The sequence below is a fragment of the Aethina tumida genome, chromosome 4 (genome assembly GCF_024364675.1).
Source record: "Aethina tumida isolate Nest 87 chromosome 4, icAetTumi1.1, whole genome shotgun sequence".
Lineage (NCBI taxonomy): Eukaryota > Metazoa > Arthropoda > Insecta > Coleoptera > Nitidulidae > Aethina > Aethina tumida.
In genome coordinates this window covers 20753869-20777473 of record NC_065438.1, presented here as the reverse complement: position 1 = coordinate 20777473, position 23605 = coordinate 20753869, and positions in this window count along the sequence as shown.

Below are 23605 nucleotides of genomic sequence, written 5' to 3'. Positions count from 1 at the left end.
TTTCAACGGCCATGACATAACAATAAGGGAGATTTTAATACCCGACTCCCTCTTGAAATCGTCCAATAAATCTGTCAGGCGGTGACGGCAGACAGTCGACATGCAAATGCTCATATGATATTTGGATATTTCAGTATTCTTCTGGCTGTCCGTGTTGACGCTGCTGTCTCGCGTCCGATGAACGACCTGGATATGGTCTAATAAATGACCATCGGCTTCTATAAAAGGACAAACGGCCATTCCCGATGACAGATACATAATATTGTTATGGAAATATTAATATAGAGTCGACTATAAAGGAAGCATAAATCTACCGTTCGTATGACATGTCTGATGCGATGCGCAAGTTGAAATATATTGAAGATGATTTCTATAGTTCGGGCCGCGATCATACGAAATATATCATACTGGTGGCTGCTTAAAATTTGTTTCCATCCTTCCGAACATTTCTTTTGTTACTACTCACCTTATTCAAATCGCCCGGCGATTTGAATAACTGGTTCCATTTCGTCAGCTCGCCTTCGCATATATGAATTTCCGATTGTTTCTGCACGCCGAGCCACCGAAAAATTCCTCGAATCAATGCCTCAAAACCGAATAAAAAGTTTGTGTGGATGTACAGTTCGAGTTTCCCATCAATTAACAACACACCGAAGATCATGTTTAATTGTTTGAGAGTTTAATTTTGTAGTGTACAAGTACAAAAGTCAAAGACTGGGTCTTTGGAAGACTCACCACTTTCTGGTTGATTGTTTTTTGGAACCTGTTAATCTCCATGTCCAATTTCTCCTTCATTAACAGATATATCTATAGAAATTATTGACATATAATTTATTTATTTTGTTGTAAATTGAAATCAAAAGAGAAAAAAAATTTTTATACTATATGAATTCTTTTCAAGTATATTGAATTTTATCTTGATAGTTCTAATCTGCCTGACCATAGTTACTGAAAAGTTCCTCGGACCAAAGGTTTTAAAAAAACAGTTTATAAATTAACATCCAAGTTTCCCATCCATTAATAACAAATCAAAGAGCATATTTAATAGTTCAAAAGTTTTATTCCGTGGAGCACACATTCAAAGGTCAAAAACTGGGCCTTTGGAACACTTGCCACTTTCTGGTTGATTGTTTTTTGGAACTTGTCCATCTCCAAGTCCAATTTGTTCTTAATTTACAGATATATCCATTGAAATTATTGACAGATAATTTGTTTATTTTATTAGGAATTGAAATCAAAAGAGAAATCAAATTTTCATACCATATGAAAACTTTTCAAGTATATTGAATTTTATCTTGATAGTTCTGATCTGTCTGACCATAGTTCCTGAAAAGTTCCTCAGACCAAAGCTTTTACAAAAACAATTTATAAATGAATGTTCAAGTTTCCCATCAATTAGTAACAAATCAAAGAATATAGTTAACAGTTGATGAGTTTAATTCCGTGGAGCACACATGCAAAGGTCAAAGATTGGGCCTTTGGAATACTCGCCACTTTCTGGTTGATTGTTTTTGGAACCTGTCCATCTCCAAGTCCAATTTGTCCTTTATTAACAGATATATCTATAGAAATTATTGAAAGATAATTTGTTTATTTTGTTGGGAATTGAAATCAAAAGAGAAATCAAATTTTTATACTATATGAAATCTTTTCAAGTATATTGAATTTTATGTTGATAGTTCTGATCTGATTGACCATAGTTCCTGAAAAGTTCCTCAGACCAAAGCTTGTAAAAAAACAGTTTATAAATGAACATTCAAGTTTCACATCAATTAATAACAAATCAAAGAATATAATTTGTTTATTTTGTTGTGAATTGAAATCAAAAGAGAAATACAATTTTTATACTATATGAAAACTTATCCAAGTATATTGAATTTTATCTTGATAGTTCTGATCTGTCTGACCATAGTTACTGAAAAGTTTCTCGGATCAAAACTTTTAAAAAAACAATTTATAAATGAACGTTCAAGTTTCTCATCAATTAATAACAAATCAAAGAGCATATTTAACAGTTCAAAAGTTTTATTTCGTGGAGCACACATTCAAAGTTCAAAAACTGGGCCTTTGAAAGACTCGTCACTTTCTGGTTGATTGTTTTTTGGAACCTGTCCATCTCCAACTCCAATTTGTCCTTCATTTACACATATATCCATAGAAATTATTGACAGATAATTTGTTTATTTTGTTGGGCATTGAAATCAAAAGAGGAATCAAATTTTTATACTATATGAAATCTTTTCAAGTATATTGAATTTTATCTTGATAGTTGTGATCTGATTGACCATTGATCTGATTGACCATTGACAGTTGATGAGTTTAATTCCGTGGAGCACACATGCAAAGGTCAAAGATTGGGCCTTTGGAAGACTCGCCACTTTTTGGTTGATTGTTTTTTGGAACCTGTCCATCTCCAACTCCAATTTGTCCTTCATTTACATATATATCCATAGAAATTATTGACAGATAATTTGTTTATTTTGTTGGGCATTGAAATCAAAAGAGGAATCAAATTTTTATACTATATGAAATTTTTTCAAGTATATTGAATTTTATCTTGATAGTTGTGATCTGATTGACCATAGCTACGGAAAAGTTTCTCGGACCAAAGCTTTTAAAAAAACGGTTTATAAATGAACGTTCAAGTTTCCCATCAATTAATAACAAATCAAAGAGCATATTTATCAGTTGAAGAGTTTAATTCCATGCAAAGGACAAAGACTCTATAGAAATTATTGACAGATTTTTATACTAGAAGAAATAATTTGATGTATACTGAATTTTATTTCTGTTCTGAAAGTACTTAAAACTTCCTCGTATCAAAGCCACAAAAAAACTGCAGTATATAGATGAACATTCGAGTTTCCCATCAATTAACAACTAACCAAAGAGCATGTTCAACGGTTGAAGAGTTTAATTCCGCCGGTGCACACATGCAAAAGACAAAGACGCTGCTAATAAGATTAATTAAGCATTGCAGGTTGATGTGAATTAATGCGGTATTGTTCTAATGGCATAAATCCAGCAGCGTCCCGCTCAGCAATGTGTACCCTAGCCGTGTATCGGGTATAATTAATCCCCATGTATCGCACATAATATTGTTTCGGTATAATTAGCGAGCTTGTACTTGTGACTTGTGTCTGGCTGCTACAGTTATTGGTTGCCTTAGTCCTGCTACGCCGTAACTGCCACTGATGTCCGTTATATATGTGGCTTGTTCCTGCGAATGTTCCCGTGTTTATGAAATCGACTGCTGACTAAACCAACACCCCCCTGCACTCCCCCTACGGGGGGGGGGGGGGGTCAAGGGACCGTGGTCGTGTTCGTTAGAGAAGTCCGAGGTGTGCAATTCCGTCTTCGTTAATATGCATCCGCATATTGTTCGCGTAAATTGATTTAAAAAATTTTATTACGTGTTTACCGACATTAATTAGCTGTTTAACATTGGTATTTTTAACATATTAATGGCCGGGTAATTAACCTTTGTATATAATAGCCATCTAAACGCCAGACCTCACCGCACCGCAGTACAATGGGTACATACGTTTGCTCTCGACCTGATCTGGATCGTCGATCGTTCCGTACCTGAGCCTGAGTCTCGTCTCCATTTACACGTGGTATTCGGTGCGACCGAGGCGAGATTCCGCTCCGCAAGGCGCTGAGATGCTTTTAGAACGAATGCCAAGGACGACCAAGGCTTTTCGTGGATCCGAACGACGAAAGTGAAACTTATTTTCATTGCGGGACAATTTGTCGGATGTGTGCTACCGAAAATAGAACCGTCCTCACCTATCTGATGGATTTCGTCGTTGATTGGGCGCATTTAATATTTGGTCTTGCGAGTTTTTCGACCGGTCGTCGTCTGATATAATTGCCCCGTGTGGTTTTGTAGCAGTTGGATGATTTAATTTGTCGTCCGGGCACAAATGAATGGGACATTTGAATGGGCATGCATATGAATGAATAATATAGTATTTCAACAATTTGAAAATTTATTGCCGGATGTTTTGGTGGAGGTATAACCATTGGGCCGGTTGATTACCATATTTTTTCACTATCAACCACGAGCCGCCTTTTCTTGCCAGGTATAAAAGTCCCAGTCAATTTTTAATTAGTAGATTTTTAACGACCTGTACTCATGTGATTTTTCCATGGTATTTGTTTGGGAGCACTTGTGATCTATTAAGTGGCAGCCACTTCTTGGAATCGTCAGTTTCCTACCTTAATAGACAAAGAGAACGTGTGGACACCAAAAACACAATTATGGTGGAAAACAATCGTTTCGTAATAAGACAAAGTAAACGCATTAAAGATTATGAGGTCGCCTTTTAATAAAATAGGCATCGAATTGTTCGAGTGTGTCATAACGAAAGCGTGGGAGCATTTCGTGTTGTATGCCGTACAGGTGTTCCGCCGGACATTTTTAAGGAAAACAATAGAAGTGGTGCGTTTACTGTGTCATTAATGCAAAGCGAAAAGTCGTGTCGAATATTACTACAATTATCCGAGCAACGTGTGAATCTCGGCACGGCAAAATGGCTGTCAGGAGTGGAGCAATAAATGGTGTAAATATTTTAGAACGTGTACTAAAACGCCTTCATAAATTACCACTCCATCAACTAACATTCGACTCCAATGGGTTGCAGGATTAAAGAGTTTTATTTCCTTGGGTGCTCCATCATCGCCTATCCATATTTGGAGGCCCTAAACTCTTACTTTAATGGATGAACAATAGTTCTCTTGTTTTCCTGAGATCTATTTTTCTGTGTTGGAAATATTGAATGATTAAACACCTTGTTTCTCTTAATATAATCATAAAAGTCCCCAATAAAAAGCTACAAAATTGGTAAACCAGTAAATACATTTAATATATAAAAATAAATGAATATAAACATATTAAAATTATTTCTTTAAAACTACGACCTTCTTGACATGTTTATCAAGCAATTCCACAAGTTTTGCCACATTGTGATGAGACTGAATGAAATGGATTCTGGAGTAACATGGTCCTATAAACACTTTCTTGTCCTTTGGAAGATTCGCCAGTTTCTGTTTGACTGTTTTTTGAACTTCGTCCATTTGTAAGTCCAACATTTCCCTCCTCAGAAGATTGTTTTGTAAAGTAGATCGGCACCTTGCGAATTTCACTTTGGGCTCTTCTTCAATAATAAGCATGTTATCTTATAAGCTTCCTGCAGCAGCAATATATGTATGTTAATTGTATAAAAGACGTTGACAGATAATCGATACTTTGATGGGCAATAAATGAACAATTGCAACAATTACTAAAAAATCGTTAATTATAAATATCAAATTTTTACACTAGATGAAATTATTGAATGTATTTATTTTAATAGGCCTTCCTTTATCTATTTTGATATATTGACAGTTTAACAAAGGTATAATGTTGAGAAGAGGTGTCAATAAAGGTATACAAATTATTGACAGATAATTGCAACAATTAATGAAAAATTGTTTATTACAAATATCAAATTTTTTGACTAAACGAAATTATTCAATGTATGTCGAATTTTATTTTGATAGGTCTGACCTATCTGACCTTAGCTTCAATTCTAGATTTCTGATTTGTTTGATATTCTTTGTCTCATATATTTTGATATATTGACAGTTTGACAAAGGTTTTAAGTTGAGGAGAAGTGTTATGTGGGTCTTCCTGTTCTGTGGAAAGACATCAAATCGTTCTTTGACAGTTGTTCGGATCCCTTTCAGTCTTAAGTCAAATTTTTCTCTCAACATAATTTTTTTCAACTATGTTTTGTACACCTGAACCCTGTCAATGAGAGTTTCATTTCTTTGTCCCGTGTGTTCTTCATATTTGTTAAAAATGTAGATGTGAACGTGGATAAATTGATTTTGGACTATTCTTTATTTATAGCATATTATTTTATGAAACAATAGTCAATGGGGACAAAAAAATAATTTTTTCCCTACATGAAATTATTCAGTGTACGTCAAATTTTACTTTGATAGATCTAACCTGTTCTACCTTAGCTTCAATTCCTCATCCATTTTGATATATTTACAGTTTGACAAAGTTGAGGAGAGGTGTTATGAGAGTCTTCCTGTTTTGCGGAAAAGCATCAAATCGTTATTTGACAGTTGTTTGGATCTCGTTAAGTCTTAAGTCAAGTTTTTGTCTCCTCAACATCATTTTTTTCAACTACGTTTTGTACACCTCAACCTTGTCAATGAGTGTTTTCATTTCTTTGCTTCGAGTGATCTTCATATTTGTTAAAAATGTAGATGTAAACGTGGATAAATTGATTTTGGACTATTCTTTATTCATAGCATATTATTTTATAAGCCAAATAGTCAATGAAGACATAAAAATTATTGACAGATAATTACAACAATTACTGAAAAACTTTTTATTAAAAATATCTAATTTTTTCCCTACATGAAATTATTCAATGTACGTCAAATTTTACTTTGATAGATCTAACCTGTCCGACCTTAGCTTCAATTCCAGATTGATAATTTGTTTGAGATCTTTTACCTCATCCATTTTGATATATTAACAGTTTAACAAAGGTTTAAAGTTGAGGAGAGGTGTTATGAGGGTCTTCCTGTTTTGTGGAAAAGCATCAAATCGTTATTTGACAGTTGTTTGGATCTCGTTCAGTCTTAAGTCAAGTTTTTCTCTTCTCAACATCATTTTTTTCAACTATGTTTTGTACACCTCAACCTTGTTAATGATGAGTTAATGTTTTCATTTCTTTGCCTCGTATGTTCTTCATATTTGTTAAAAATGTAGATGTGAATGTGGATAAAATTTTGGACTATTCTTTATTTATATCGTATTATTTTATAAATGAATCAATGAAGACATAAAAATAATTGACAGATAATTACAAAAATTACTGAAAAATTGTTTATTATAAATATCACTTTTATTCACTACATTTAGTTATTCAAAGTACATCAAATTTTTTTTGATAGGCCTGACCTGCCTGACCTTAGCTTCAATTCCAAATTGGTGATCTGTTTTACGTCCTTCTCCTCACCCATTTTGATAAATTGATAGTTTGCCAAAGGTATAATGTTGCGGAGAGCCGTGACGAGGATCTTCTTGTTCTGTGGAAAAGCATCCAATCGTTCTTTGACACCTGTTTGTATCTCCTCCAGTTTAAAGTCAAGTTGTTCTCTCCTCAACATCATTTTTTTCAACGACGTTTTGTACATCTCAACCTTGTTGATGAGAGTTTTTATTTCATTCTCTCGAGTGTTCCCCATATTTGTACGAAAATTGATTTCAGTGTGTTATTTATTAATAAGCATGTAATTTCATAAATTCCTAAAAACAGCAGATTTTTCAAATAGTCAATATGTATAAAAGTATTGACAGATAATGACAGACAGTTAATTAGTTGTGGTGGGTCAAAAAAAAAAACACAATAATAAAGAAAAACTGTCATTTATTAAAAAAATCAAATTGTTACACCAGATGAAATTACTCAAGTTCTTCTACTATGTCGCACCAACGCCTCTCCTTCACTTTTATATTTTGCTTGACATCCTTGGGCTCATCCATTTTGAGATATTGATAGTTTGCCAAAGGTATTATGTTGCGAAGAGGTGTGATGATGATCTTCCTGTTCTGTGGCAAAGCATCCAATCGTTGTTTGACAGCTGCTTGGATCTCCTCCAGTTTTAGGTCGATTTTTTCTCTACTCAAAACAATTTTCTTCAACAACGTTCTGTACTTCTCGATCTTGTTGATGAGATTTTTGAGTTCTTTCTTGCGGTTGCTGTCCATGTTTGTATAATTATAGTTAATAAGATTGTAAATGTGACCCTGATAATCAGACAATCGGAAATTTAACTCGGTTGTTTGACAAAACCATAGAAACACCGGTTGCTCAGGTGATCGGAGGTGAATCAACGTAATTTTTAATCAACGTATCCGTGCAAGAAACAAAAAATTAAACGAATAAATCGGCGATTTCCCAATGTGTTCAATTAAATTGACTGATCGCATATTGCGAATGTTATAGTATGCGATAGGCATCTCCACAGTTTATCTGTGTCCATCCGTCAGTCAAAATAATGAGCACGATATTAACCGTGACAAGGTAGTCCCTACCATTAACTGTAAAGTGTGCATTGGCATCGCATCGCACGACCGCTTCTTCTTTTGCAGAAAACATTTAATATATTTATTGAGGTTGTCAATATCTGAAACGGCGAGTCCCTGATACAACAGTTTTTACGAGGTCGAGCCAGCATCATAACACATGTCTTTGTACGCGAGAAGTGATCGCGACGCGAATAACAAGCAGCATCGAGCCTTTAGGTCACCGGGAAAAACTGGTCAATATCGCAAATATTTCATAACAATCCCGACGCGTTGTGTCGATACGTCGCAACAAATTGTCTCGTTATCAATTTCCCTTTACACACATTTTAAGGACACGGAGATAACCATCGAGTTTGGGGGTGGTACAATATGATGGTCGACTCGAGATTCCCATTTTAATGCCTCCAACACGCACGGCGAGATTCGTCCGTTAAGATTATAATCTAACTGAACTAATGTAACTTAAGGTTCAATTTAAAATATTCCTCAAACGGGAACTTCATCGTGTGTAATGTCCGAAAAGAATTATTACGGCCATTAGAACGCGGACGTGTGTTTAAATATCGTCCCTGTTTCGTATGTCATCAAGTACTCTCAACGATTTAACGTTTTTCGTGGTTTATTATTATTTCGATGTTCAAGCCAATATAACCTAAATTCTTCATCTTTACACGGGCATTAAACATGCTTCTGCAATTAATTAACTTGGAACATAATAAAAGTGCGAGAACCTGTAAAATCATTTATTAACTGTCATAAATCACGTTTTAACGCTATTAGTTCTGGTTCATAAGTCTATAAAGATAACAAAAGCCGAGTAATAGTACTATAATTAAAACCGTGTCACTTGCGATTTTAATATATTTATGTGCCGATATAATTGAAAGTAAAGCTGTCCCGAGCGCAATATTCGCTCAAGGAAATTGACCGTAAAACTTGTACAAGACTTATTCCATGTTGTAAATTTAAACGATAATATAACATACATCGTTTGTTATGACAGGTTTTTCCTGTGCTCTATTTAGGTTTCTTAATTTGCACTTCGTTAATTTCTAATTAGGTTTGATTTATTGAGGATTATGGTTGAGGCGGAAGAGTGAAACATTTAAAAGTACTCGTTATAAAAAGAGAAAAGCAAAAAAATATTTAAATTTTAAAATTTTTCGGAGAGTATTCAGATATGGCATCCGAAAATGAACTTGAAATAAGAGAATAACTGAGAAATGTTTAATACTATTATTTTTGGTATAAAATATAAAATCCTTTTACTTATAATTCATAATTATAATGTAGATTTACAAAAATACTAACATCAAAATATTATATTATTATCTAAGAAATTTTTATTCTTCTTCTGAGTTTAAGAAGTTGAGTTCTAATTTATTAAATGATATAGAATTATTATTATTATTAATTATAATTGGTAATCATGAGCTAAATTTATATTATATAAATACTGTTAATAAATCATGAGAATAATGGAAGTATTTTTAAAATTTTATTCTTTTTGGCTAATTAAAAAATAATAATGTATAGATTTTTATTAAATATTAATTAAAATTGATTTTTAAAATTAATGATAATAAATATAAATAAAATAGGAATCTCTGAGAAAAGTTAAATATTTATCTGTTTCTATGAGGTTAAAGAGTTAGTTACTCCAATTTTTTTAATTGCGTAAAATTGTTTATTAATTTTAATTAATAATAATTAAAAAAATAGTTTTGAAAAATACTGATAATTAAATATGAGAACTGACTGAAAAAAATTTTTTTATTAGTTTCTCTGAGTTTAAAGAGTTGGTTATTTTAATTTTTATAATAATATAAAATTGTTTATTAATAATAATCAATAATTTTAAACCAAATTTGTTCTACAAAAATACTGAAAGCAATTTATGAGAATAATTGAAAAATTTTAGAAATTATTATCTGTTTCTGTGAGTTTAAGAAGTTGTTTGAGTTTTAATAATCTAAAATTCCTAATTAATTATAATCAATAATTTTAAACCAAATTTGTTCCACAAAAATACTGAAAGCAAATATGAGCATATGAGAATAACTGAAAAATGTTAGAAATTTTTATCTATTTCTGTAAGTTTAAGGAGTTGGCTACTTTATTTTTTTAATAATATAAAAATATTTTATTAATGATAATTAATAATTTTAAACAAAATTTGTTCTTCAAAAATACTGGAAGCAAAATATGAGAATATCTAAACAATGTTAGAAATTTGTATCTGTTTCTGTGAGTTAAAGAAGTTGGTTACTTTAATTTTTTTAATAATGTAAAATTCTTAATTAATGGTAATCAATAATTTTAAATAAAATTTGTTCTACAAAAATAATGAAAGCAAAATATGAGAATAACTGAAAAATGTTATATATTTTTATCTATTTCTGTGAGTTTAAGTAGTTGGTTACTTCATTTTTTTAATAATGTAAAATTCTTTATTAATGATAATCAATATTTTTAAACAAAATTTGTTCCACAAAATATTTCTGTAAGTTTAAGGAGTTGGTTACTTTATTTTTTTAATAATGTAAAAATATTTTATTAATGATAATTAATAATTTTATACAAAATTTGTTCTACAAAGATACTGAAAGCAAAATAACACGCTGAAAAATGTTAAAATTTTTTATCTATATCTGTGAGTTTAAGGAGTTGGTTACTTCATTTTTTTAATAATGTAAAATTCTTTATTAATAATAATCAATAATTTTAAACCAAATTTGTTCTACAAACATATTGAAAGCAAAAGATGAGAATAACTGAAAAATTGGGAAATTTTTATCTGTTTCTGTAAGTTTAAGGAGTTGGCTACTTTATTTTTTTAATTATGAAAAAATATTTTATTAATGATAATTAATAATTTTAAACAAAATTTGTTCTACAAAAATACTGGAGGCAAAATATGAGAATAACTGAACAATGTTAGAAATTTGTATCTGTTTCTGTGAGTTTAAGAAGTTGGTTAATTTAATTTTTTTAATAATGTATAATTCTTAATTAATGGCAATCAACAATTTTAAACCAAATTTGTTCCACAAAAATACTGGAAGCAAATTATAAGAATAACTGAAAAATGTTAGAAATTTTTATCTGTTTCTGTGAGTTTAAGAAGTTGGTTACTTTAATTTTTTTAATAATGTAAAATTTTTAATTAATCGTTATCAACAATTTTAAACCAAATTTGTTCCACAAAAATACTGGAAGCAAATTATGAGAATAACTGAAAAATGTTAGAAATTTTTATCTGTTTCTGTGAGTTTAAGAAGTTGGTTACTTTAATTTTTTTAATAATGTAAAATTCTTAATTAATGATAATCAATAATTTTAAACCAAATTTGTTTCACGAAAATACTAGAAGCAAAGTATGAGAATAACTGAAAAATGTTAGAAATTTTTATCTATTTCTGTGAGTTTAAGGAGTTGGCTACTTTAATTTTTTTAATAATGTAAAAATATTTTATTAATGATAATTAATAATTTTAAATAAAATTTATTCTACAAAGATACTGAAAGCAAAATATCAGACTGAAAAATGTTAAATTATTTTATCTATTTCTGTGAGTTTAAGAAGTTGGTTACTTCATTTTTTTAATAATGTAAAATTCTTTATTAATAATAATCAATAATTTTATACCAAATTTGTTCTACAAAAATATTGAAAACAAAAGATGAGAATAACTGAAAAATTTCGAAATTTTTATCTGTTTCTGTGAGTTTAAGAAGTTGGTTACTTTAATTTTTTTAATAATGTAAAATTTTTAATTAATCGTTATCAACAATTTTAAACCAAATTTGTTCCACAAAAATACTGGAAGCAAATTATGAGAATAACTGAAAAATGTTAGAAATTTTTATCTGTTTCTGTGAGTTTAAGAAGTTGGTTACTTTAATTTTTTTAATAATGTAAAATTCTTAATTAATGATAATCAATAATTTTAAACCAAATTTGTTTCACGAAAATACTAGAAGCAAAGTATGAGAATAACTGAAAAATGTTAGAAATTTTTATCTATTTCTGTGAGTTTAAGGAGTTGGCTACTTTAATTTTTTTAATAATGTAAAAATATTTTATTAATGATAATTAATAATTTTAAATAAAATTTATTCTACAAAGATACTGAAAGCAAAATATCAGACTGAAAAATGTTAAATTTTTTTATCTATTTCTGTGAGTTTAAGAAGTTGGTTACTTCATTTTTTTAATAATGTAAAATTCTTTATTAATAACAATCAATAATTTTAAACCAAATTTGTTCTACAAAAATATTGAAAGCAAAAGATGAGAATAACTGAAAAAATTAGAAATTTTTATCTGTTTCTGTGAGTTTTAGGAGTTGGTTACTTTATTTTTTTTTTTAATAATATAAAATTTTATATTAATGATAAGCAATAATTTTAAATCTAATTTGTTCCACAAAAATTCTGATAATAAAATATGAGAATAACAGAAAAATAATATTTTTACCTGGTTAAAAGAGTTGGTTACTTTATTTTTTTTTTGAAATAATATAGAATCCTTTATGAGTAGTAATTAATAGTTATAAACACAATTTGTATTACAAACATACTGATAAAAAATAATTAATAATATATTATTTAACAATTTTTTTCTTTCTAAAAGTATTGATAATAAAATATGAGAATAACTAAAAAAGTTTTAACTTTTAGTATTTTCTGTGAATGTATTGAGATGATTATTCCAAGTTTTGCGATTAGTTTAAGGAGTAGATTATTTTTTTATTATTACAAATTTAATTGGCTTAAAAAAACTCAATAAATACTCAATACTCAATAAATTTGAGATTTAATTAATATTTAATATTTTTTTTCTTTCTACGATTTTAAAAATTTGCCAGTTTAAAAAAATAATCACCGCCGTCGCGAGTCCGGAGGAAAACGCGTGCCGTCCCAAAAAAAAAACCGGAACCGCCGAACGGAGGAGAGCTTTAATGGAAATCGGGGCGAACGCATAAAATCCGTGTGTAAATCGTTGCGGCTTTAAATTGCACTTTCGGCACGTTCTGTCAGTGCGAGTGTATTTCTATCGCGGGTCCGCACTATGAATGTGTTTGTTGGGTGCCTAATTGGTATTGTATAAATAGTAAAATCGTACAGCGGTTTTGCGGTTTTGTTATTTTATAAATAAACTTTCGCTGCCCGCTCTCGCCTCTGTTATTACGCCGGAATCGCGGCTACAACAAATTTTGAACGGTGCGTAAACGTTTTTACGTACGGGGTATTAAAGTGGTTTGATCGCTTTTATTTTTGTCCATTCGCCGCGTCAAATGGATAAAGCTTTCGTACATTTTTTTTTGTTTGTCGTCGTTAATTTTAGTAAAATATGTATCTGCGGCGGTGCGTTCAATTAATTCGATGTTTCAATAGGCATGAAGTTACAGACAATTAAATTTTCAATTATTATTTCAACATGATTATCATTTATGTGAATGTTAATTGAAATCATTACGTACCGAATGGCTAATTAAATCGTAAAAATAAAAAAGACATTTAGATATTTTTGAAAGCATATTTATGTTTGTTGCGTGTGCATATTTCCATATGAAATTAATTTATATATTTAATAATACGATGATGATATTATTAACTGTTTCATAAACACCGTCGATTGTCGATGGTAATTATTACAAAAAACAAAGTATAATTCCATGTTAAATACTAAATTGCCCGTACACGGATCCATTTTCGTACGTATGTGGATTTATTGAAAAAATTGTAATTATTGTTGAAAAAAACAATTGTACATGTTAATTTTATTAATGTTTAATGCATTTTATATAAAAAGCATATAAATATTAACGAGCCATTTAAATTTAATATCATAAGGTCGCATCATATAAATTAAAAATAGATGGAACCTATTTTCACCATTAACAAAGTCCAAAAGCAATTTGTACTGCATTTTAATTCAACATTGTTGCAGAACAATAAACACTATAACTAATATCGTTATTTGTTAACACAAGTTCAAGCAAGCAATAAAAAATAAATATAAAATAATAGATCGGTTTCATTACAGTATCAGTAATTAGACAAATTAACTAGGCGCCCATTTAGTATAATTGTCCTTAGTTCATTACTGAAACCATTGTTTTTTGCCGTGCGCCAATTTGTTTTTGTTTATTTAATCCGACAGGTAAAATAAAAACTAGGAATTTTAATAATCCGTTTTACAAGCCAATAGCATTTTCAATTAAATTGGGGTAGATATATTGTTTTATAAATTTTTATGTAGCCGTCACTATAAATTTGTTTTTATTTCAAATTCAGATGTTCAGTTTTATGTTAATTTCGTTAAATAAATATAAACAAAACACCAATCAACTGTTATGTTTTTATTTATGTATATTATAAAATACAGATTTTGTTTTTTGGCGATTGTGTCTATTACATGTAAATTGATTAAATAAATTTTCATCAATGAAATATGGCCGGATGATTTTAATTGGAACACAAAAACGTTGTTTGCAATAACAGTGGCGCACGTTTGTTTATTTGGCACGTCGGTGGAAATTAAAGTATTAGGTACCCGGAAATGGATTAACGTTTTGGCTTTGGAATAACATTTATTCAGTATTATAATCAATAATATTTTGTCAAGCAAATTGGAACTGAAGAAAAGATCAATCCCAGTTTGGACCTCCTCTTCAGGATTAAATCGTCCAAAAAAATTGCATTAAGTAAACGATACACCCATGCAGAAATATTATCAGCACAGTGAATAATCTCTATTTAACATTTTGAAGCATCCCTTGAGTCTCTAATATGGTCGTTGTCATAGAGAAGCAGAACCTCTTTTCTATTGAGTAAGTTTTTAATGAACATGATCAATTTGCAAGCAGTTCTACAGGCAAAATCTTGCCACGAGGAAGACATTCTGAGTTCTTGGAACTGAAGATATGATCAGCCTCAGCTTTGACTTCTTCTTAGAATTAAACAAATGACAAAAATAAATAATAATCATTTGGAAAAATATCTGGAACAGCAGACACTCGTTTACACGTGCATACTTCGAAAGTTTAAAAATTAAGACCTTCAAATAAAATAAATAAATTGTATCAAGGTGATCCTTAAATAATAAATAAAATATAAAAAATTGAGTTATAATAAAAATATTTATTTTTAATATCTCATAATTTTATAAATTTTTACGACACATAAGTTTTACAGTGACAAAATAGACTTATGTAGATTATTGCTGAAGTATTTCTAAGAGTACACCTTCAGTTTTGAATACAATATTTTTTGTTAGATATAAATAAAAGCAGTGAATTAATTATTAACAACTTGAAAATATATTGATTTTTTCCCAATTTTTTCTTATATTTTGTATTATTCTATAAATTTTGATCATATATTTTTACCAAAGTTTAAGTATTAAGATATTGAAATAAAATAAATAAAGTGTATTAAGGAAAACATTGAATATTAAATAAAATGGGAAAACTGAGTTATAACAAAAATAATTATAAAAGTTTAAACAATTTATTTATAATATCTCATAATTTTATAAATTTTTTCGACACATAAGTTCTACAGAGTGACAAAATATACTTATGTAGATTATTGCTGAAGTATTTCTAAGAGTATACCTTCAGTTTTGAATACAATATTTTTTGTTAGATATAAATTCCCAGTTTTTTTCTAATATTTTGTATTATTCCATAAATTTTATTATATAAAGTATTAAGATATTGAAATAAAATAAATAAAATGTAGTAAGGTAAACTTTGAATATTAAATAAAATGAAAAAAATGAGTTATAACAAAAATAGTTATAGAAGTTTAACCATCTTTTTAATATCTCATAAATTTATCAATTTCTTCGATACACAAGTTCTACAGAGTGATGAAATATACTTTTATAGATTATCGCTGAAGAATACCATACCTTTTTTTTTAATATAAATAACAACTTGAAAGTATATTGAATTTTTATTGCACATATTCTGTATCATTTTAAAAAAAGGTAATTAAATTTTAGATATTTAAAACCAACTTATTATATATTATCCCAAAGAATATTTCAAAGAAGGATTATATAAAACATAAAAAATTAATAATATGTTTCGTTTAGTTTTATTTACTTTTTATGAGTATAAATTAACTTTTTTATAACATTCCAGTTTTTACTATTTAATATTAAATAGAAATCATTGTATATAAATTTGAAAATAAATAAGTTTGTGGTACTGTTTTGTAATCTAAATATGTTTAATTGCAAAAAAATGCTAAATTTGTATAAGATAAAGTCAATTAATCGCAGTTAAAACTTTAGAATGGTTTTAATTTTATTACTGTCTAATAGTTAAGAAAAAAATATATAATAACGTTACATTTGTGAGATAAAATAATAGGACACAATAAAAACAATTAAAATAACTCTAGATTTGGTTCTTAAATCAAAATATTTCTTAAATTATTATGTTTATATTTTGAACTAATAATATTAATTTTTTAGAGAGACATTTAATTATATAAAAACTTGTTAAATAGTTGTAGTGATTACAATTTTAAAACTAGTTTAATATTACTATTAAATACTGTTTGTGCACCATTAATTAAATAAAACTTACAAAACTTATCACCTTTTCGGTTTTTTATAATACCTATACCTTTTTAAGAACAAAACTAGTTACTACTAGAGACTTAATTAACACCGATTCAAAGTGAATGACGAAATCGCCTTCGTCCGCATTTCATTTACGCCCCAGACAAATAAAACATTTTGTGACGTCGGATTTCGAAAAATTTCCAACCAGGTAGTGAAAAAACTTATGAGCGAACACACCGGAAAAGAGCTGCAACGGCCGGTGTCGCCACTCAAAATCGCAATTCGGTCGTCGGAGACCACATCCGAGGCAGTTTTCAGTTTTATCTGGACTGGTCCCAGGTACGTTCGACCATTATTTATTGCCAGTTCTGGAGACAATCAGATATAATCACACAAAATCCTAATCAATGTTAATTTATGGCGGTCCCCCCTAATAAACATATATGAACCCTTTGTTTCACCAACCCCGGGTCCGCTGGACGTTTAATAATGAGTCGGGCCGAGACCATCATTTAAAATGGGAGGTATTAAATTACACGTGGGCAGTCGCGTTCTGGTGTTGGGTCCATTCAAGTTTTTTTTACTATGAATGTGTTTTTCGGGACGTGGTGTACTATGGGTTAATAATTCAACGTACCCACAACGAATATGACTGTCGTATTAATTAAGGCGATCTTGATGGCGGCCGAGCTTTTTGAGCTTTCGGTTACGTTATAATAAAATGTCTAAACATACAATTAGTATTGGGTACCGGAAAAAATAATTTACGTTTTTGCTTCATGACATATTTAAATAATTTTTTGTATTATATTTTATTATTTTTGTGTTAAAATGTAAGTTTTACAATTATTTTTGTTATACCTCATTTTTTCTATTTTATTTAATATTTATTTAATATTCAATATATCACCATAATACTACTAATAATAATTTATTTATTTTATTGCAATATATTAATTCTAAAACTTTGTAAAAATATATTGCACAAATTTACAGAATAATACAAAATATAAGAAAAACTGGGAAAAAAATCAATATATTTTCAAGTTATAAATGATTTATTGCATTTCTAGTTAACAAAAAAAAATGTGTTCAAAATCAAAGGTCTATTCTTGAAATTACTTCAGTAATAACCTATAAAAATTTTTCCTATCACACTGAAGAACATGAAAAATTGATGAAATTTTAGGAAATAAAAAAAATAAATTGTCTATTTTTTATTTTGAGGTCTTACAATTATTTTTGTTATAATTCAATTTTTTTCATTATATTTAATATTCAAGGATCCCCATAATACAGTTTGCATTAATACTTAACAAAAAAACTGTGTTCAAAACCAAAGATCTGCTTTTGGAATTACTAGTACTAGGATTACAGTAATAATATATAAAAATCTAAAGTGTCAGAAAAATTGATATAATTATAAAATTATAAATTTTTTTTACTTTGAAGTTTTTGTATCAACTTTTTACATTTTATTTAATATTCAATTTTACCATAATAAAACTTATTTATTTTAATTTAATATTTTTAATATTGATCTAATTAAGTTATTTTATTGCTATATATATAGCAATATATATATATATACAATATATATATAAATATAATCATCTTTATATTTGAATTAACAATGTTAGTTTTCATTCAATTAATAGTAATCAGGTTCTTATAAATTTATAATTAAGAATTTTACAGTGATAAACTAATTAAATCTGAATTTATTCTTATAAAAATAGTGAATTGCATTACAATTGTTTAATTTTTTAATATTTGTCTAATTAATTTAATTTATGGTCATAAAAATAAATAAAATAAAGCATATTTATTAATTTTTTATAGTTAATATTAATTTTAATAACCCTTATTTAAATTAATCTTTGGGTAAATTCATCAAATTTGTTTTTATTACCTAAAATTTAAGCATATTTCAGACAACACTTTTGGTTTTTACACATGTTCTTATTAATGAATAATTAAAAGTTTCATATTGTCAATCTAATTTAATAATTATTTTTGTTACATTTTACTTAGGATTCAAAGATTCTAGAATAACACAAAATATAAGAAAAACTGGGCAAAAAATCTATATCTATTAATTTATATATTTTAATTTAATATTTTTAATATTGATCTAATTAAGTTATTTTATTGCTATAAAAATGGATAAATTAACATAAATTACTACTTATATTTTATATTAATTTATTTATTTATTGAATAAGTAACTTTCATCAGAAGTGAAGTATCGGAAAAATTGATAAAATTATAATAAATATAAAAAATAAATTTACTTTGAAGTTTTATAATTATTTTTATCAATTTTTTACAATTTATTTAATATACAAGTATTACCATAATACAATTTATATATTTTAATTTATTATTTTTAATATTAATCTAATTAAGTTATTTTATTACTATAAAAAGTGATCCATTAACATAAATTTTTGTTTAATTATTTTAATATTTGTCTAATTAATTTAATTTATGGTCATAAAAATACATAAAATGAAGCATATTATTACTTTTTTATAATCAATATTAATTTTAAAAACCATTATTTAAATTAATCTTTGGATAAGTTTATCAAATTTATTTCAAATTGTCAATTTAATTTAATTTAATTGTAATATAAACTTATATTTTTACATCATTCATTGATCCATTTGAAAAAATATAAATTTCTATTTCTTTATGTAATATGTATTGAAAGTTTCTAATTTTTTTAAATATAAAACAACTCGTATGATTTCTAGACAATTAAAAACATTTACAATGAGAAGAACACGGTGACCTAACTTTTCCTTATTGCAAAATAAAAATGTACGATTTTACTTGACATCAATCACCGGTACAGGTGGATGTAGTGGTAAAATTTATATCCGTTTGTTTTAAAAGGAAAAATGGCAAAACTGAAAACGCCACAAATAGAAAATAATAAATATGTCAGTGTAACAATTTATAATGACTTTTGTACTGTGTGTGAATGTGCCGATAAAAATGTGAGAACGTAATGGCCACAGTGGAACGATTATTATTTTCACGTATTAGTCGATTATTAGACAGAACACCTGTTTCATACATACATACATAGTGAAGTGAAGGACATTATAGAAATCTGATAAATACCCGTGATATATTCGTTAATTATACACACATATTGCATGGGCATACCATAAACGTTCATCATAAAACATTCCCGCATTGGTCAAAACAATATTTACATTAATCAAATTAATTGGAATGTTAAATATCATTTTAGAAAACGCCACTGACTTTATTTGTCAAATGATGAATGCGGATTATGTTGGCCAAGTTTGGCTTCAATGACCTTTGCGGCATTTCTACTCTCCGGAGTTATCCGACATGAAAGTTACACGCACTTTTACATACAAGTAAAGTGATATTTGCGTAATTTAGTCTTCCGCACAGAACACAAAACACAAACGTATCCGTTTACTAAAGTGCCACAACACAATTTTCCGTGTAGCAGAAAAATTAACGCGAATTGATACAATTTCATCGGCGGCACACAAAAGTGTGCCGCCTGGTTCTTCAATGTGCACGATCGAGAAAAAGATGAAAGACGTATAATTACGTGTACAGTTTGCAATATATATTTCTGCGAAGAAAGGAAACAAGGCATTGGTTTCTTTATATGTACATTAATTATAAATCTCATAAACCATCATGATTTAAGCCCAGTATGCGTACGTCAACGGTTTTAATAGTTTATTGGAATTTCACTTCAGAAAACTTAATGCCATACTGGGTTCCTTGCACGTGCAATATACCTATTTGGTTCTGCGGTATTTGGGACTATATACGTCTACATAATCCATATATTTAATCGCGACTGCAATATTATTGTGTTTACAAGAATATTTCATGTAAACTAGCGGGGAACAGCTGTTTAAGTCCGACTACTGCATTTATCGTAACACCCACAAGCCGCATTACGAGCCCAACTCAAATGCGAAATGCTAAATGTGAAAGTACCATTTAATAACGTTCAGCTAATCCACTTCGAAAAATTTAAATCGACCGGCGTTAAAAAAAAAATTGATATAAATTTATATAAATTGTCAGTGAACACCGACCGTTCGGGAGTAATTACACGAACAGCACTCGATCGGACACTGTATCTAATAGTTGAGATAATAAGAGCATGGCGTATGCGTTTGCATCCCACTCACCTGACCGGACCTGAATCCCATAAATTATGGCAACATCGAATGGTCATTAATGCTATTGGGTGGCAGTGCAAGACCGGCGTGGTGGTCCTTCACTGTTTCAAATGTAACGCACGCAGACGTCCGATGTGATTCTTGCATATTCGTTATTTGCTGCCGATTCAAGGCGACCCACGGCACAGCATCCGGGTGAAGTCTTCTCTGTATGGTTATTATGAATGTTGGAATCAATTTTTATTACTACAATAAGGATTGCCTACACGTTGATTTGCTTGAGGTCTTCATTATTTCAAGGATGAAGGTTTTAATCAATATAAAAGACAAAGACGCTTCTTCAGATGGTTTATGTGTTCATGCAAACTTATTGTAATTTCTTTATGATCTTATATACAAATATGTGATCTTCCCTCTTGAAACTCTTGTAATAACTACCTCTTTAATTGTTATCTAAAAGCTTCATTAGTTCAAAGACGAATATTTTGATCAACACAAGGTTGAAACAAATGAATAACTTGTAAGATTTGGTGATTTTAACATTCTGGTGAAATTTTCTCTGTATATCTAAGTTAAATGTTAGAAAATATCATTTTTCATAAGAAGAACGAGTACCACTTCTTCATTAATAAATCAAAGCCTTCATTCTTTCAAATATAAATATGTTGATCAATACAAAGTTGAAACAGTCTTTAGACGACTTGTATATTCTATTCACGAAGGCTTGTTGTAAGATTTGTGTCAATTTTTACGAAAATTTGTGAACTATCATCTTGAAATTATCTAATAACTACGAATTTCTATATTCAATATTTCCTCATGATTCAAGGCGACTCCAATATAGAATACTGGTGAAACTTTCTCTGTACAGCTAAAATAAATATTAGAAGATATCATTTTTTATAAGAGTATCACATCCTCATTGATTAGTCAAAGTCTTCATTCCTTCAAAGATGAAGGTTCTGAACAACACAAGGTGGAAACATATGACCAGCTTCTTCGGACGACTTGTATATTCTGTTCACGAAGGTTTTTTTCTAAAATGTGCATCGGTTTTTATGAAAATATGTGTCCCATCATCTTGAAATTATCTAATAACTACAAATTTCTATATTCAATATCTCCTCATGATTCAAGGTGATTCCAGCATAGATTACTGGTGAAACTTTCTCTGTACAGCTAAGATAAATAATAGAAGATAACATTTTCCTAAAAAGAACGAGTACCACTTCCTAATTGATTAGTCAAAGCCTTCATTTCTTCAAAGATGAAGGTTTTGAACAATACAAGGTTGAAACAAATGACCAGTTTATTCAGACGACTTGTATGTTCTGTTCACGCAGGGTTTTTTGTAAAATATGTATCAATTTTTATGAAAGTATGTGTCCCATCATCTTGAAATTAAGTAATAACTACGAACTTCCATATTCAATATTTCCTGATGATTTAAGGTGACTTCAGCTTATAATACTGGTAAAACTTTTTCCCTACAGCTAAGATAAATGTTACAAAATATCATTTTTCATAAGAAGAACGAGTACCACTTCCTCACTGATGAGTCAAAGCCTTTATTCCTTCAAAGATGAAGGTTTTGATCAATACAAGGTTGAAACTTATGACCAGCTTCTTCGGACGACTTGTATATTCTGTTCACGAAGGCTTCTTTGTAAAATTTGTATCAGTTTTTATGAAAGTATGTGTCCCATCATTTTGAAATTATCTAGTAACTACGAATTTCTATATTCAATATTTCCTCATAATTCAAAGTGACTCCTGCATAGATTACTGCTGAGACTTTCTCTGTACAGCTAAGATAAATATTAGAAGATATCATTTTTCATAAGAAGAACGAGTATCAGTTCCTCATTGATTAGTCAAAGCCTTCATTCCTTCAAAGATGAGGGTTTTGATCAACACAAGGCTGAAACAAATAACCAGCTTCTCCAGACGACTTGTAAATTCTGTTCACGAAGGCTTTTTTGTAAAATTTGTATCAGTTTTTATGAAAGTATGTGTCCCATCATCTTGAAATTATCTAATAACTACGAATTTCTATATTCAATATTTCCTCATGATTCAAAGTGACTCCAGCATAGATTACTGGTGAGACTTTCTTTGTACAGCTAAGATAAATGTTAGAAGATATCATTTTTCATAAGAAGGACGAGTACCACTTCTTCATTGATTAGTCAAAGCCTTCATTCATTCAAGGATTAAGGTTTTTATTAATACAAGGCTGAAACAAATGATCAGCTTCTCCAGATGATATATATTCTATTCACTTTAGGTTTGTTTGTAAAATGAGTATCAGTTTTTATGAAAGTATGTGTCCCATCATATTGAAATTATCTAATAACTACGAATTTCCATATTCAATATTTCCTGATGATTCAAGATGACTCCAGCATATAACTCTGGTGAAACTTTCTATGTACAGTTAAGACAAATGTTAGAAGATACCATTTTTCATAAGAAGAACAAGTACCACTTCCTCATTGTGCCAAAGCCTTCATTTCTTAAAAGATGAAGGTTTTGATCAATACAATGCTGAAACAAATGATTAGCTTCTTCAGGCGACTTGTATATTTTATTCACGAAGACTTTTTTGTAAAATTTGTTTCAATATTTATGAAAATATGTTACCCATAGTTTTGAAATTATCTAATAACTACGCATTTCTATATTCAATGTTTCCTCATGATTCAAGGTGACTTTAGCATATAATACTGG